The sequence below is a fragment of the Pristiophorus japonicus genome, chromosome 22 (genome assembly GCF_044704955.1).
Source record: "Pristiophorus japonicus isolate sPriJap1 chromosome 22, sPriJap1.hap1, whole genome shotgun sequence".
Classification (NCBI taxonomy): domain Eukaryota; kingdom Metazoa; phylum Chordata; class Chondrichthyes; family Pristiophoridae; genus Pristiophorus; species Pristiophorus japonicus.
In genome coordinates, this window is record NC_091998.1 from 43,742,929 (window position 1) to 43,755,633 (window position 12,705).

General features: G+C 43.3%; 1 long non-coding RNA gene across 1 annotated transcript in view; it reads right to left on the bottom strand.

The window, feature by feature from the left end:
- Window positions 1-11,507, bottom strand: part of LOC139234754 (uncharacterized) — a 137,070-nt gene extending 125,563 nt beyond the window's left edge. The window contains exon 1 of the long non-coding RNA XR_011588340.1: window positions 11,435-11,507. This is a non-coding gene — a long non-coding RNA (uncharacterized lncRNA). The remainder of the gene's footprint in view (window positions 1-11,434) is intronic.
- Between the last annotated feature and the right edge of the window lie 1,198 nt (window positions 11,508-12,705).

Here is a 12,705-nt window from a genome sequence, read left to right on the forward strand (position 1 = left end):
TATAGAAGCTTTGGCAGTCAGTTTTTATGTTCCAAGCAAGCTTCTTCTCGTACTCTATTTTTCCCCTCTTAATTAAACTCTTTGTCCTCCTCTGCTGAATTCTAAATTTCTCCCAGTCCTCAGGATTGTCGCTTTTTCTGGCCAATTTATATGCCTCTTATATGCCTCTTCCTTGGATTTAACACTATCCTTAATTTCCCTTGTTAGCCACGGTTGAGCCACCTTCCCCGTTTTATTTTAATTTTTACTCCGTCCGTCGACGTCAGCGGGTGGCCGATGCGCGTAAGTACACTCCCGCCCGCCGAGATGCCATATTCATGTGGGCGAGAGCCGGCTGGAGTTGGCGGTGGACCACAGAGTGCAGGCAGCTCTATCCTCAACGGTAAGTATGAAGCTGCTGTAAAAAAGGTTTGTGAAGTTTATTTAAATTATTTCTTTACAGGTACTTACCTGGATGGGGTCCCCTGAAGGTCGTCAGCTATTTTTTTTTTTTGATGCTTTTTATTTTTAGTTCTTTGACCCTCCCTGGGCCCGACTCCATTCTCGGCAGCACTTGGGCGGGAAGCTCCTTTGCTGCCAAGAATGAGAGCTCCCGCCGGCTGCCGCCAAGATTGGCGATGTACATCACAGATTTGCCGCCCGCCGACCTTCGAGGGACCTGGGTGATGGAAATCCCGCCCAAAGAACCGTCAGGGACTTTGGTGGCCATCAGCGATCCTTTGGGCGGAACTTGGGCGGGCAGAGGCCTTCATCAACTTGGGCCCGTTGTCTTTTTTTGTTTTGTAATAGGCATAATTCTGTGGTCTGATGCTCCCAGCAGAGAGCTGCACTTGCAGGGAGCATATTTGGGAAATCACAGGTGTGCAGCTCCTATCTTTCCATCCTAAATGGACGTAAAATCAGAACTGTGCATCCACAATTCCCCGAGATGCACTCCATGTGAATGCCACTCTTCACTGAGGGCATTGGATTGTGGAATCTCCCCATATATTTCAACACAAACAGTGCCGAGACAAATGTAGACAGCCCTATTTATACCAGGAACCATTTCATTGTTGTATGATCAATGAGCAAGTCCTCATCTATCGGAACTGAAATCCTTTATTCCTGACTGATCTACAACATTTTATAAAAACTAATTTCAGATGGTGGAGTGACAGGTTGCATCACTGACTAAAATAAAAGCCCCCTAAATTATAACAGGTGTCATTATTCCTGTTTAAAATGACTGATCTTAATGAATATTGTCACCTGCTATTCCAGTAATTTTCCAATTAAAAATGTTAGTGCTGAGAATGTTTTCAGTGGTTGTCTGGCAGCAGTAGAATGCAGCAAACCTTGTACATACTATAATCTACACCAAGATTGGGCTAACCAAACTGGTAGCAATACGAGTTTATAAGGGATGGTTTTCTATGTCGAGGAACCAACTAGAGCGCTGACCATCCTCGACAAGGTGTTGTGTAATGAGAGAGGATTAATTAGCAATCTTGAAGTGCGAGGACCCTTGGGGAAGAGTGACCATAATATGGTAGAATTCTTCATTAAGATGGAGAGTGACACAGTTAATACAGAGACTAGAGTCCTGAACTTAAAGAAAGGTAACTTCAACGGTATGAGACGTGAATTGGCTAGGATAGACTGGAGAATGATACTTAAAGGGTTGATGGTGGATAGGCAATGGCAGACATTTAAAGATAACATAGATGAACTTCAACAATTGTACACCCCTGTCTGGTGTAAAAATAAAACGGGGAAGGTGGCTCAACCGTGGCTTACAAGGGAAATTAGGGATAGTGATAAATCCAAGTAAGAGGCATATAAATTGGCTAGAAAAAGCAACAAATCTGAGGACTGGGAGAAATTTAGAATTCAGCAGAGGAGGATAAAGGGTTTAATTAGGAGGGGGGAAATAGAATATGAGAGTATGCTTGCAGCGAACATAAAAACTGACTGCAAAAGCTTCTACAGATGCGTGAAGAGAAAAAGATTAGTGAAGACAAATGTAGGTCTCTTACAGTCAGAAACAGGTGAAGTCATAATGGAGAACAAAGAAATGGCAGACCAATTGAACAAATACTTTGGTTCTGTCTTCACTAAGGAAGACACAAATAACCTTCCAGAAATACTAGGGGAACGAGGGTCTAGTGAGAAGGAGGAACTAAAGGAAATCCTTATTAGTCAGCAAATTGTGTTAGGGAAATTGATGGGATTGAAGACTGATAAATCCCCAGGGCCTGATAAGTACTCTGGGATGTAGCCTAAGGAAATGGCCCTAGAAATAGTGGATGCATTGGTGGTCATTTTCCAACATTCTATAGACTCTGGATCAGTTCCTATAGACTGGAGGGTAGCTAATGTAACCCCACTTTTTAAAAAAGGAGGGAGAGAGAAAACAGGGAATTATAGACCGGTCAGCCTGACATCGGTGGTGGGGAAAATGTTGGAATCAATTACTAAAGTTGTAATAGCAGCGCATTTGAAAAGCAGTGACAGGATCGGTCCAAGTCAGCATGGATTTATGAAAGGGAAATCATGCTTGACAAATCTTCTAGTTACATCCTCAAAAAATTCTAGTAGAGTGGACAAGGGGGAGCCAGTGGATGTGGTGTTTCAAAAGGCTTTTGACAAATCTCACATAAGAGATTAGTCTGCAAAATTAAAGCACATGGTATTGGGGGTAATGTACTGACGTGGATAGAGAACTGATTGGCAGACAGGAAGCAGAGAGTAGGAATAAACGGGTCCTTTTCAGAATGGCAAGCAGTGACTAGTGGGGTACTGCAAGGTTTAGTGCTGGGACCCCAGCTATTTACAATATAAATTAATGATTTAGACAAAGGAATTGAATGTAATATCTCCAAGTTTGCAGATAACACTAGGCTGGGTGGCAGTGGGAGCTGTGAGGAGGATGCTAAGAGGCTGCAGGGTGACTTGGACAGGTTAGGTGAGTGGACAAATACATGGCAGATACGGTATAATATGGATAAATGTGAGGTTATCCACTTTGGTAGTAAAAACAGGAGGGCTGATTATTATCTGAATGGTGACAGATTGGTAAAGGGAGAAGTGCAACAAGACCTAGGTGTCATGGTACATCAGTCATTGAAGGTTAGCATACAGGTGCAGCCAGCGGTGAAGGCGGCAAATGGTATGTTGGCCTTCATAGCGAGAGGATTTGAGTATAGGAGCAGGGAGGTCTTATTACAGTTGTACAGGGCCTTGGTATGGCCACACCTTGAATATTGTGTACAGTTTTGGTCTCCTAATCTGAGGAAGGACATTCTTGCTATTGAGGGAGTGCAGAGAAGGTTCACCAGACTGATTCCTGGGATGACAGGACTGACACATGAAGAAAGACTGGATCGACTAGGCTTGTATTCAATGGAAATTAGAAGAATGAGAGGGGATCTCATAGAAACATATAAAACTTTGACGGGATTGGACAGGTTAGATGCAGGAAGAATGCTCCCAATGTTGGGGAAGTCCAGAACCAGGGGTCACAGTCTAAGAATAAGGGATAAGCCATTTAGGACAGAGATGAGGAGAAACTTCTTCACTCGGAGAGTTGTGGGCATGTGGAATTCTCTACCACAGAAATTTGTTAGGGCCAGTTCGTTAAATATATTCAAAAGGGAGTTAGATGTGGCCCTCATGGCTAAAGGGATCAAGGGGTATGGAGAGAAAGTAGGAATGGGGTACTGAAATGTATGATCAGCCATGACCATATTGGATGATGGTGCAGGCTCGAAGGGACAAATGGCCTACTCCTGCACCTATTTTCTATGTTTCTAGCAGAATCCAGTTGAAGGGGAACTGCTTGTAGTCACTCAGGAACAGCAACATCAAGTCGCGTTTACATAGCGTAGGAATATTTTCTTAAGTGCTTCACAGGAGCATAATCAGACAAAAAAATTGACAATGAGCCAAAGCAGGAGACACTGACCAAAAGCTTGGTCAAAAAGGTAGGTTTTAGGGAGCAATTTAAAGGAGGAGAGGGAGAGGTGGAGAGACCGAGGGTGGGAATTCCAGAGCAGAGGGTCTAGACAGCTGAAGACACGCTCGCCAATGATGGGGAGAAGGAAGTCAGGGATGCACAATAGGCCAGAATTGGAGGAATGCAGAGTTCTTGGAGGGTTGTAGGGCTGGAGGAGGTTACAGAGATAGGGAGGGATTGAGGAATTTGAACACAAGGATGAGAATTTTAAAATCGAGGCTTTGTGGACTGGGAGTCAATGTAAGTCAATCAGCAATGATGGGTGAACGGGACTTGCTGCGAGTTAGGATATGGGCAGCAGAGTTTTGGATGAGCTCAGGTTTATGGTGGATGCAAGGTGGGAAGCCAGCCAGAAGAGCATTGGAATAATCGAGTCTGGAGGTAACAAAAGCACAGATGAGGGTTTCAGCAGCAAATGAGCTGAGGCGGGGACCGATACGGGCGATGTTACATGGGCTTTGTGATGGAGAGTCTTACGTATGTAAACATTATAACTGTGTAAGACTTGGCATCAGAGAGCGCACCTGTTGGAGACCCAAGGGTCACCTGCACACCTCATGCAAGCGAGTATAAAAGGTTGCCTGCCATGCTGCTTTGGCGCTCTGGAGTTTTATGAGAGAGACTAAGGTTACATCAGTTTAAGCTTACAGTACTCAGTCTTGTGGAGTTATTGTAAACATAACAGAGATGATATGGGGTCAGAAGCTCAGCTCAGCGTCAAACAGGACACCAAGGTTGTAAACAGACTGGTTCAGACAGTGGCCAGGAAATGGAGATTGTGGCGGGGGTCGAAAACCATGGCTTTGGTTTTCCTAATGTGTAATTGGAGGAAATTGTGGCTCATCCAGAACTCGATGGCGGACAAGCAATCTGACAACAAAGAGGCATTGGAGTGGCCAAAGAGATGGTGGAGAGGTAGAGCTGGGTGCTGTCAGCGTACATGTGAAACTTGACATCATATCTTTGGATGATGATGTCACCGAGGGGCACCATGTGGATGAGAATTGGAGGAGGGTGCAAGGATAGATCCTTGGGAGAATCCAGAGATAACTGCATGGAGCGAGAAGAGAACTATTCCAGGAGATTCTCTGGCTACGATAGGATAGGTAACAAGGGAACCAGGTAGGAGCAGTCCACTTAGCTGGAGAATGCAGGAGAGGTGTTGGAGGAGGATGGCATGTTCGACCTTGTCAACGGCTACAGAAAGGTCTCGAAAGATGAGGAGGGATAATGCACCACTATCACCGTCACAGAGGATATAATTTATAACTTTTATTCGGGCTGTTTATGTGCTGTTGCAAGGGCGGAAATCTGATTAGAGAGGTTCAAACATAGATTGCAGGAAAGATAGAGACGGATTTGGGTCATCACTTTCAAGGATTTTGGAGCGGAAAGGGAGGTTGGAAATTATGTGGTAGTTTGCAAAGATAGAGGGGTCAGTGGTGGTTTTTTTGAGGAGGGGGGTTAATGACGGTAGATTTGAAAGGGGAACGGGATAGTACCAGAGGAGAGAAAAACGTTTCCAATATCGGCTAGTATGGGGGCCAGGAAGGAAAGTTGAGTGGTCAGCGGTTTAGTGTGAATAGGGTTGAGAGAGCAGGAGGAGGAGATATAGGAGAGAAACTAGAAAAAGATGCAAACAATGGTTAATACTAAATTTTTCAAAACTCAAGCAAGCCATAATGATCACTTTCTTCATATAACTATGTACAACACCACGAAAGATAATGCTGTGTACTATAAGATTGAGTAAGCATATGGATTCTGGCGTTCTAGTGTTCACACTTCAGTATCACAGGACAATGGATCAGGTATACCATTGGAAGACAACATGACTTATGTGATATCTCCATAGAGGCTGTGCATCTGTGATCTCCCAAGATGTGCTGCCTGCTGGGAGAGCTAGATCACAGAATTGCCCCTTGTATAAAAGTTTGAAGAGATCTTCTGTGTGCTGGGTACAGCAAAATTATAGTGTATACAAGTGCGTATATGATTTGTTCAACATAAGTACAAGGACATTCAGCTACGGTTGTTATACACTTGCACATAATTCCCTTTAGAACTTTACATAGCCTGATGCAAACCAGCCATTTTGCTGCACTTTACAGTTCTGAGAGTAGGCGGCAAGAGATATTACACTGAAATCCTACATGAATAGTTATGTTTGCACCAGTTATATTTCTCCAGCTACTTGAATTGTGCTATGATTTTGTATTGAATGCTAATTGTCAGTTCGTGTTTAAGTGAGGATTGTGAAGTGCATGCCACTACAGTTCAGGGTACAGACATAAGCTACTTCAAAGACAACAATTGTTATTTCTATGGGTACAGGGGTTGCTTCACTCCATTGCTTAATAATAGACAACATTCTCAGCACTAACAGTTTTTAATTAGAAAGATACAGGATTAGTAGGTGACAACATTCATTAAGTTCAGTTATTTTAAACGAGAATGATTTCCCCTGTCATAATTTAGTAGACTTTTATTTTAGATAGTGTTGCAAAACACTGAACAATCTGAAATTTGTTTTTGTAAAATGCTGTATATCTATCAAGAATAAATGATTTCAGTTCCGACAAATGAGGACGTGCTCACTGATCATACGACAATTAAATGGTTCCTGATCTCAATGGGGTAGTCTGCTACTGGCATAAACTACATCAAAGACAACAATAGTTATCTCTAAATTCCAAGGGCTAAAAATTGAATAGCTTAGCACCAGACATGAGGGGGCGCTACAGGAGCGCTAAAGGGTTAGCGTCTGTACGCAGCGATATTTGTGCCGCTCGCCAACTTGATTGGGGTTTAGTGGCGGCGCTAATAATTAGCGCCAGGGAACGTTGGGCCCTGATAGCGCTATGGAAGCCAACTTCAATGTTTTCGCCTACTGTGGCGCCTGGCGCTAATCTCGTGCAGAGCTATCCCAGGGCGCTAATGAAAGGGCTTAGTGAACCAGGTAAGTTTTAGTGATTTTACTTCATTTTATTTCCTGTGATATAACTTTATTTGGGGTACTTGATGTTTAAGGTGATTTGTAACGTATTTTAATTTTTTTATTCTTTTGCAGCGATCTTACTCTTTGAGTGGAACACTTCACTTAGTGCTCAACTCCATTCTAAGGGTACGAACAATCAATTTTGCTAATGCCGGTGCTAAAAAACCTCCGGCGCTAAAATTAGCAACCCACCGATATTAGCGCCTTAAGATTGCATTTATTCAATTTTTTCCCCTCAAGGTCAATGGGATCACTAAATAGCTCAGTTTGGCCTGTATTGTATTTCCTTCTATTATCAGCACTAGCATGGGATTTGCACTGTTTTAGAAGGAATGGGAACACCAACAACTTGCTGCTACAGGCAGTACCAATATAATATATTCTGACAAAGGGTCTCAGACCTGAAACGTTAACTGTTTCTCTCACCATGGATGTTGCCTGGCCTGCTGAGTGTTATCAGCATTTTCTGTTTTTGTTTCCAATATACCTGTAATATATCTTTGTTTATTAGCCCTGCGAAGTTGATATTGCAACTCTGGAAGCTGTCGCAGTGCTGCTGTTCTTCAGGAAATTTTTTTAAATATCCCGTGAAAAACTAGCAGAGTTGTGGGCCCAACTGCACAGAGTGGGAAGAGAAACCATGGTTAGAGATGCACTGACAGTGCTGGGTCAAGTGGGAAGAACAGTTGCACAAAGCTGGACAACAGAAGAGAACTAGTGGAGGAAGATGCCATGGTCGATGAATTAGTTATGGAGATGTGCCACTTAGTTTTTAAATGCCCTTGCTGGACCTAGCAACACTGGGAGTCAGTAAAATGCTGCTGTTACTGACTGAAAATTGAAAGCACAATGTCACTCCATCATTATTGCTTTATTTGTATGCACTCGCCCAAATTTGGATCCAACAGAAAATCACAAACTTCATATTATTGTGTAAGAATCAAGCATTATAGGGCTCAATATTTTCTGCCAGCCCCAGTTGCCTCTAAATCGGGTGATAAAGGCTGTAAATAATCTTTCATTTACAGTAGAGATTGCTTCAAGACAAGTGAACAGTGAGTGAAGTGATAGAGGGATGTGGTGAGAAGCTGGTTAGGTAGCGTTGAGCTTTGGAGGTGTCACCGTAGCTCAGTGGGCAGCACTCTTGTCTCTGGGTCAGAAGGGTGTGGGTTCAAGTCCCACTCCAGGAGCTTGAGCACATAATCTATGCTGACAATCCAGTGCAGTACAGAAGGAGTGCTGTGCTGTCAGAGATCCTTTGGATGAGATGTTAAACTGAGGCCCCGTCTGCCCTCTCAGGTGGATGTAGAAGATCTTATAGCACTATTTTGAAGAAGATCATCATCATAGGCGGTCCCTCGTATCGAGGATGACTTGCTTCAAAGAAGAGCAGGGGAGTTAGCCCCGGTGTCCTGGCCAATATTTATCCCTCAATCAACATCACTGGAACAGATTATCTGGTCATAATCACATTGACTGTTTCTGGGACCTAGCCATGCAATACTTTGTTACTGAGTTTCCCACATTACAACAGTGACTACATTTCAAAAGTACTTCATTGGTTGTAAAGTGCTTTGGGACATCCTATGGTTGTGAAAGGCACTATAGAAATGCCAATCCTCCTTTTCGTTTGGAAACGGGACGGACACCGTGAATTCCTCATCTCACCAGGAATACTAGGGACTGGTAGAAAAAGCAGGGGAATCAGATTTTGGAGTGTGACCCATCTGAGCTCTAAACTACTAGTTGCAAAGTGTTACTGCTATAAATTTGAGTGCAGGACAGCTCACTGTCCTTGTAACCCTCCTCATCATCATAGGCAGTCCCTCGAATCGAGGATGACTTGCTTCTACGTCAAAAATCTCACAGGTGTTTCAATGATGGACCTAAAATTCCAGGTCCGAACTAAATCTTGAAGGGTGGAAGATGCCTGTGCTTGGATTTTTTTAACGTGTGGTGACCGTTGCACACCACCCACCACACGGGCTTGACAGAGCTAGGTCTTGGTCCAGTAGCAAGGATTAACCAGGACGACTGGAGACCAGCTCTGCTGCACAGACCTAGTGCGCACACATATCGCAGTGTGGACTGGCCCGTGCTGCCCCTGGGCCCTCGCCTCTTCAGGGCCCTGAACTCACGCCTCACTTGGGCCCCGATCACTTCCCTCGTAACCAGGGAATGCTTGAGTGACCTAAAAACAATTGTTTTCTCATTGAGATATGCATACTTTTGGAAGGAAACAATTGAGAGAGGTTGAATTACTTTATAAACTATCCAAGCCAGCAGACAGCCTGGGATTCATGAATTTTAATGGCAGGACTAAGAGAAAAGTGACCTCAGCATCTCATTGACGCTGGTTTAAAGAGTACACACAGTGTGTGTGCCTTGTTTACAGAGTGTGTTAGTGTACTGGTGTCAAATGAAAGAAGTTAGCAGCCTTGATTTTGATAACGACACCTGCCAATGAACTGCAAGCCTAGGCAGGGTGATGAATAGCCTAGCCTGTAAAAGGTAAAAGGTTAATGGTGAAATGTGTTAAGACGCACAGTGAATATGAAGAGGGAGGAAACAGACCTGAGAGCTTGAGAATGTTTGAAGGTGACAGTAGGCTCCAACGGAAGTCTGCACAGCAAGACCCATGAACAGTGACAGAATTTCAATCAGACTAAAAAACACAAAGTAAGGAAGTAAAAGCGAATAACTTTTACAAGGAATGTGATGGTAGAAGATTATTTTCTGCCCAGAAGATGCCGAGGCTGAAAATCCACAGCCCTGTTAGTGTATTCACACTGTAACTTCACAATCTACGGGGTCTAGAGCTTCCACCAGTCGCAGACAAGGTTTTCGGTGTAAAAGGGGAGTTCCAGCTTTGCCACCCCTCAGAGCGACCTGGCTCTGGATGGTGGAGATACACCACCAGGCATACCTACTCCCTGAATGGAAAAGGTGAGGCCCACTTGCGGGAGTGGGCAAGGATTGTGGTCTGGACCCCCAAACAAGAGGCAGAGAGTTTAAAAATATATATTTAAAAGCAACCCACTTCGAAATGGGGCTGCAGTGATGCTTGTTTCTTCTTTCCTGGGGGAACTAGTACCCCCACTCTCCCTGCACTTGTGCTGGACTTTTCAGTAGCCTGAGCATGTACCACAAGGGACCTCCACCAACCTTGGCGGGGTTCGAGCTGGTGGGCCCTGGGTGGGGACTTTTTAAAATTTCCGTTCCTAGGATGTGGGCATCGCTGGCAAAGCTTGCATTTATTTTTTTTTCTTTTCACCCTTGCCCCTCACAGAGTTTCGGGCCGAGAAGTTTACCTCTCCATAAACAAGACAGTTTTAGCGGTGGAGGTCGTAAAGAAACAGCTTCCTAGGGGCCAAGTGTAATAACAAGCGTTCAACAATTTAATGAGAAACCACATGGACTGAATTTTTGACCTTACTGGAACAGACTGCAAGGCTGTAATTATCCTGAACTCACAGAATGTGCTTGGAGCTGTGAAAATTTCCAGGATGCAACTCCGGCATACTAGAACAATCGTGCCGATCTCCCTATTTGCAAAAAGCAGCTCTCCAGCTCCAAAAGCCACTTTAACCAACTGGCATATTTACAATCACTTAATTAATAGATGTTTCCGATCAGAAAGGTGATTATTCAGTCACTGAATCAGCAGACATTGACACTAAGATCACTACTTTTCCCCAAGCCTGTTGCAATATTATGGTATGCCCCATTTACTTGCCAACATAAACAATTAATTATAAAAATCCAGGCACAAAATACTTATTAATTAAGACTGAAGGCAGTGCTATCAATCATTCAAAAATACAACACAGCCTTAAAATTGTACACAGGGTTTCAGGACATGTAATACTGCATCAACATATTATCTGGACTCTGTTGTAGCACACTCTCTGAGTCAGAAGGTTGTGATTTCAAACCCCAGTCCAGGACCTCAGCATATTCTCATTGTTGTGTATCTGTAAAGCATGCACTCCCATGTTCCGCCACCAGGGAGCGCATCCCCTGAAGTCCCAAGGGATCCCAGCATCCCTTGGGAGCACTGTATATAAGCTGGCCCCTAAGGCCTGCTCCTCACTCTGGAGTGTCTTAATAAAGTCAGGTCACTGTTACTTTAACCTTCCTGTGTGCAGTCTCATCTGTGTTAGAAACACAATACTCATGGTGCCCCTAACCAGCACCACCCAAAAACTGACTGTTTAATTCTTCATCTCTTTGTGAGATCTTCTGTGCACAAAATGGTTGCTGGAGCTATTCATATTACAAGTCACTGCACTTCTGAATAATTAATTGTATGTGGAGTGCTTTGAGACCTTCCTGAGCGATTATGATAAAGGTGCTACGCAAGAAAGTATGAAAAATATTCTAGAATTAGACTAGTGAGTCATAAATGCCTTCGACCTGAAAAATTTCTACGAAAGTACCTGGTTGGTCCCGGAGGAGCTTGAGATTCCGTTGGGGAGGCCTTCTCTACCCGTGCTGTGAAGCACGCTCCCGTCTTCCAGGTTCCCACGCAGACGGTGCAGTCACGTGTGTCTGCTCAACCAATCAGGTACAATATTCCACAGCTTTCTCATTAATAGCAATGAGAACTCCGTATCTACGAGTTCGCATTGCTATTAATGAGAAAAAAACCACACTATACACCATAATAAAAAATAAAAAACACACCTCACATAATTAAAATTAATTGAAATTAAAGTTAATAAATGCCTTGGAAAAAAATAAATTTTTCCAATTTTTTTTAAAGTTTGGTAATTAGAGTTAAAAACAAACTTACCTTAGTGGGCAAGGTTTTTAACAATAAAATGTGTTTTTTTAATTTAATTTAATTATATTTTTGTATGTTTTAAAACTCTTACCCCTGTAAAAGTAGGCTCTGCGCCTGCTTTTATCAGGCGCAAGAGTTTTGAGGACATTTGCTGGACAAGATATGGGTAAATCCCGCAATCTTGCCCTTGCAAATGTTCTCGCTCCCGATATGCTTTGGATCTGTCAAGCTCCAGCTTGACAGATCGGAAAAGCCGGTTTTCAGCGCATGCGATTGTGCACTGAAAACCAGCTTTTGCGATGCCTTCCCGGGTCCGTAGACACTCAGTATGGACCCGGGGAGGCCGGGATTTACAATTGAAATCAGGCTGCATGTACATCGATCCTATTACAAATCAAGTTGTTATTAAACTGCCGCAATTGATTCTAAACTGATACAATTAGTTTACAACACGGTAAATTCTTAAATCCGGTCAATGGCTTTTCTTCGATAAAACTAAAGTAATATAAATGATGTCATCTAGTGCAGTCCACTCAAAAAATAAATTCACACTTGAGGATTAGTTTCCCGCAGGATAGCTGTGGGCATCTATTTTACACCATTGAGATAAATTGCATAATTTGCAAGTAATCTTCTAACAAAAGGCGCAAAAGCAAGTTTTCAGATTTTACTGACTATAATTGCCTCGGTGGGACTTCTCCAGCTGTCCAGCAAACCTGAACATACTTATTTGTCGTAAAGCTCTTTTCAAATAATCCTTCAATATTAGTCATTTCAACCCTTGGCTTCTTTCCAATCCCATTAGCCCAGATAAGAAAGGGCCATTGAATCTTTAAACTGGCCACATTGACTGTGTTCATTGCTGAAATACACTAATGTATCGAACCTTGGTTAGACCACACTTGGAGTACTGTGCACAGTTCT